The following is a 6000-nucleotide window of genomic DNA, read 5'->3' as shown; positions in this document are numbered from 1 at the left end:
TAGAAGAATGAAATTATGCCCCTCCAGCATCAAATGTAATTCCACTCTCAGTAAGTACAAACTGGCTCTAGTTAGGACTTCCTAGACCTCATGCTTAAAAAAAATCTAAGTATTCTGATACTAAATATTATCAAAGATATTGGACACAATACAGAAAATATGAAACTGGTGTTTTAATGCTTTGCACAGTATTTACATCTTGTTGATTTCATTGCTACATGGAAGGAGTCTAATGTTCTTTGAATTGCTGCACTCCCTTCTTCCCCACGAAACATAACCTGCAGCTTCTGATCCCCCAATTGGGCTCTTTTTCAAGAGAGCTATTTGGCCTTTCCCTATTTTAGGCCACCCATCCATGCTTTTCTGTTGCTGACAGAAGCAGCTTGCATTTTGCTAAACCACATGGGGGCATCTCTTTGCCCCACGCCCACTTCCTTCCATACTACCCTTTATGATACAGAACCCAGCTGTTCTCATCGCTTATCCTTTGCACTGCAAGTAGACAAAGCAGGTCATGACTGCAAACCAGCACAATTACATGGAGCCTTCCTAGAAATGTGTGACTCTGAGAAATATGATTTCTTGGGCATTTATTTTCTCCCTGAATGGTTTTGTTTTGTAGGGTGGCTTAGAAAGATGAACAAGTGGGTCTTAGATGAAATTAAACCTGAATTATCTTTGGAGGCAAAATGAATAAATAAATATATGTTGAAACTGAGACTATCCTACTTTGGGCACATCATGAGAAGGCAAGATTCTCTGGAAAATACAGTACAATAATGCTGGGAAATGTGGAATGCAGCAGGAAAAGAGGAAAACCCAACACAAGATGAACTGACTCCCTAAAGGAGTTTACAAGAACTGAGCAGGGTGGTTGAGGACAGGACATTTTGGAGATCACTCATTGATAAGGTCTCCATAAGTTGGAGGTGACTTGAGGGTGCATAACAATGACACATGGCTTTCATGCTTTTTGGGTATAACTGTTTATCATAGTTGGAACTGGAAATGATGTCAATTTCACTGACACTATGAGAATCAGGGTTGTCCCAAGAACTTCTGTCACTGAAGACAGAGTACCAAAGAGAATCCACCTACACAGCAATGAGGATGTATTCTCGAAGGCTTTCACGGCCGGGATCCAATGGTGGTTGTAGGTTTTTCAGGCTGTTTGGCCATGTTCTGAAGATTGTTCTTCCTAACATTTTGCCAGTCTCTGTGGCCGGCATCTTCAGAGGACAGGAGTCAGAATCCTGTCCTCTGAAGATGCCAGCCACAGAGACTGATAAAACGTTAGGAAGAACAATCTTCAGAACATGGCCAAACAGCCAGAAAAACCTACAACAACCAGCAGTGAGAATATTTTGACACAAGGGGCAGAAATTCCCATAAGCCCCCTGGCAGTCAATTCCAATTTATGGCAGCCATTTCTTAGGATTTTAGGTAGCAAATACACAGAAGTGGTTTACCATTCTCTTCTTCCTGGGGGAATCCTGAGACTATGCAGCTTGTCCAAGGCAACGCAGGCTTGCTCTTCTCCCAGGAGGCACAGTGGTGAATCAAACTCCCAATGTCGGGCTCTGGAGCCAGATATGTAAACCACTGAGCTGTCCAGCCAGCTTTTGCTAACCCTTTCAAATTGTCTTGTAATTGTTTTATTATGCAATTCATTGAGAAGTGCTTTGTAATTATAAACCTGAAAAATAAACAGTGAACTGTTGACTTCAGCTAAGTGGATCGTGTCATAAACTTGGTAGAGAAAAAACAGATACCTTGAGCTCCTATTATTTCCTTCAGTACTAGTGACAACACTCTACAGTATAATCCTGAATGCAGCTGTATGTGCTTTGTGGGAAGAAAAGAAAATGAAAGTCTCAAGAGGACCTCAAGTGGTTATGCTTGGAATTGACCACCAATACAAGATGTTGATTTATCCTCAGAGATTTAAATTAAAACAAAACATTCTGTATTGGATGTGGATACTGGCATATTTAATTGAACATTTTAGTACAGTTTAATCTGGATCCAGTCCAATGCTTGCAACAGTTGTACACTGCATAACGATACCTAGAACCTGTTCACTTATAGAAAGCCAAGTCCCAGTATTTGCATTTCACAGGGTTTTATCAATTTCCATGGGTGAACAGGATGCATTATTTCAGTATATTGTGCTGAGAATGTTTTATGGGTATAAATGTCTTAACTGCCCTCACGTTCAGTGTCATTCAGGGAATTTTGAAATGACTCCCAACCCCATTCAATTTATAACTCTCCTCTGGTTTTCTGCTACATTTCTGTCCCCAGCTCCAACACAGAAAATCTACAAATGAAGAAAAGATTCTATAATTGCACAGTGACTTTTGATGCATAGTGCTGGGAGCATGGGAAGCTTATAGACCAGAATGGGGAAGGCGGGTTGCTTCATGTCAAATTTTTGAGGACACCCCCTGTCCTGGTCATGAGCTAAGAGCCCTCTATTTGGAAGCATGCACAACATCCCAGGGTGTGAGTTGGGGGGTGTTATATCTAAGACAGCTCAAATGGTGAACCCGATCATTTGTTGCTGATTCTCCTTCACGTCCTCTGTGAATGCACACTAATGGGTTATTCTGCGCCTGAGCAGGAAAAGTCGGAAGCTTCTATAGCTTTAAGAGCTCTGTGCTGGACCTCCCATGGAGATTACATCACACAAGCATGCCAGTTCCGTTTCCTGCCGCTGCTGTGTTCAGCACGGTCAGAGCTTCTCTCTCTCTCCTGTGTTGTAAAATATATAAAAAATGGTCTGACTGACCTCCCATTTGAATTTTGGCACTGTACTGACTTCTGTTTGGACTGTGAGTTATTGTTCAAGGAAAAGGAACTTCCATTTAAGCGCTGTGCTGTTTGCAATGCGAAGTTCTTGACAAAGGACGGCCATTCCAGCTGCCTCTTTTGTCTGGGGAAGGGCCATAAGCCGGCTTTTTGTGCCCACTGTAAAGCCTTTACAAAGCCTGCTCTTAAGCGCAGGCAGGACAGGATTACAGCCTTCCTCTGGTCCAAATCCTTGGACCCGCCTGCCATGGCCCCCAAGAGCACTGCCGTCTGAGGCATCCTTAGGGCGCTCTCCTTCGAGACTGAGGAAGGCTTTCTCTGGGTCGAGATCAACAGTCTCCACCTCTGCGTCGAGACCTCCCTTGAGCCTGACAAAGACCAAGAAGAAGCACCCAGCTGCATCAGCCACTTCAGCCCCTCCAGCGCTTCTCCTCCCTGCCGTTGAGCTTACGGAATTACCACCTGAGCTCATACCACCGTCGAGCCTGACTGCTCCAGCTTCCCCAGCTGATAGCCTTCCAGCTCTATCTTCCAGGGCTTCCCCTCGAGCTCGTTCGGTAACCCCTGTGCCCGAACCTATGGAGCCTGCCGGGAAGAAAAAGAAGACCAGGCACCTTGAGCCCGAGGCACCTCCACCTCCATTGGCTCCAGCTCAGCCTCTGTTGAGCTCAATAACGGTCGGGCTCAGTGCAGCTAATCTGCCTCCCTTTGATGTCACGTCATTCCTTGCCTTTCAGCAATGGCAAACCTTCTGCAAGCAGTTTCAGCAGTTTTCAACTTATGCTGCAGAAGGCTTCCAAGGACCAGCTCTGCTCTTCCTCAGCCTTTCCAAGTTCATCATCTGCAGGCCACCCAAGGGGCATCTTTGGCTGGTGACACTGCCACTACTTGCCTCTCCGTACAGCGCCCCCGTCTTCCACCATAGTGGAACCTCCTTGTGCTGATCCAAGTGACTTTTTGGACTTTGGCTCAGATGAAGAGTTGGAAGAGGATTCTCCTGGCCCGTCCCCAGGCCGCAGCCCATTCCTACATTCATCCTCGGGCTCTGATGAAGAAGCCAGGCAGAGGCACCTCTGTCAGGCACTCCAGCTACTGGGTCCCCTACAGTTGACAGCCACCCTCCTTCCCTAATCAGAAAACTACAACGCCTATACCCAGCTGGTCAGGCGTATTGCGGAGCTCCTCGACTTGGCTGTGGTACAACATTCTTTACCCAAACCAGACAAGGTGTTTGAGGACATGGTTAAAGACCAGCTTGCGCCTATCAACCTGGCGTTCATCCCCTCCCTTCTCAGTTTGGCAAAGGAGATGTGGTCCAGACCGTTGGCGTCACTGCAGGTTCCTCGACGCATGGAGAATCTTTACAAGATTCATGGAGACGACACGGAATTTCTCCAGTTACATCCCACCCTCAACTCCTGGGTGGTCAATGCGTCTCAACCCACCACTCGAGCCAGAGCGAACCTCATGCCGTCTGACAAAGAAGGCAAAAAGCTTGATATGCTGGGCCACAGGCAGTACTCTTTCGCCACTTTTGCCCTCCGTGTCGCGAACTACCTGGTGGCAATGGCAGCATATCATCGCCACCTGTGGAATTTGGCTCATCCTGCCCTCAATGCAGCTCTGGAAGACCTAAAGACAGCAGCTCTTGCAAGCCACCAGGAAGCTCTCTCCCTTGTGTGCCAGGAAAGGGAGGCGGCGAGGTATTTGGTAGACATCTCCTCCAAGCAGCTGATCACCGCAGTTGCTCTGAGGAGGCATACCTGGCCCAGGTCTGCCAACCTCATGGAGGACATTAAGGCCAAGGTCAAGGATCTTCCTTTCGATGTGAAAGGACTCTTTGACCCCACAACTGATGACATGCTGAAAAGCCTCATTGACCATCGCAAGATGGCCAAGACCATTGCGGCACCGTCCACCTCCAAGGGCACGTGGCGTAGGTCTTACTCTTCCAGACCTTATGATAGATCCAGATACCAGCAGGGCTCTTATTGCAGCCAGTCCCACAGCAGTCCAGACAACCGAAACAGCGCCAACAATCTTGTCAGAAGGACCCCAAACCTAAACAACAGGTTTAACCTGCTGCGGCTACCAGCACCCTTATTGTCAAGTGTTCGTCTAGCACAATTTTTTGATGCCTGGAGGGCTATCACCTCCAACTCTTGGGTTCTCACCATCATCGCCACCAGTTATGCTATTGAGTTTTATTTCTTGCCTTGCACGGGGGTTCTGAGAGACACGGCCTCTTCTCCTATTCTGTGTGAAGAGGTGCAGAAGCTACTCTCTAAGGATGCCATTATGTTGATAGAAAACCTGGACATCCTTGTCAGCTTTTTCTCTTGGTACTTTATTATCCCTAAGAAAGATGGTGGCCTTCAGCCCATCCTAGATTTCAGGCCCTTGAATTTCTACATTATGCCGAAAAGCTTCCAAATGGTCTCTCTAGACGCCACAATCCAGATGCTCAGACAAGGGGACTGGTTTGTGCTCATTGATCTCAAGGATGCTTATTTCCATATTAGTATCTGTCCTGAGTTCCACCAGTTCCTCTGATTTTCTCTAGATGGTGTAACCTATGAGTTCAAGGCTCTCCCATTTGGGGTGTCTATGCCGCCAAGGGTATTTACAAAATGTGTTGCCCTGGTGGCTGCTTACCTCCGACTGCAAGGCATCACAGTCTTCCCCTACTTAGATGATTGATTGCTGGTAGTGTCGTCTGCTGAAAAATTGTGTGTTTATTTGCACATTTGCTATTTTAAACAACAAGTAAACATAATGTTTAATAGAGGCATCTAATTTTAGTTAAACATGGCATATAAATTTATATTCTTGCATTGTCTGGGGAACACCTTGAACATCAATATTAATTTTTGGGTTCAGTTCTAAAACATTTTCTGGGCCATGAAATGGCACTCCTTTCAAATATTAGATCTCCTCTATAGAGAATTAGTGCAGGGAAATCGCCCCAGAGGGAGACCACAGGTGTGATACAAGGATATCTGCAAGCGGGATCTGAAGGCCTTAGGAATGGACCTCAACAGATGGGAAATCTTGACATCTGAGCATTCAGCCTGGAGGCAGGCAGTGCATCTCCCGATCTGAAGAGACACTTTTCCAGCAGGCTGAGGTAAAGAAGCAGTCCCAAAACCAGCAAAATCAATTTGGAGCTGAACAGGAGACAGATTGTAT

This window comes from Pogona vitticeps, chromosome 1, assembly GCF_051106095.1.
Source record: "Pogona vitticeps strain Pit_001003342236 chromosome 1, PviZW2.1, whole genome shotgun sequence".
Taxonomy (NCBI): Eukaryota; Metazoa; Chordata; class Lepidosauria; order Squamata; family Agamidae; genus Pogona; species Pogona vitticeps.
Note: the sequence above shows the minus strand (reverse complement) of the source record.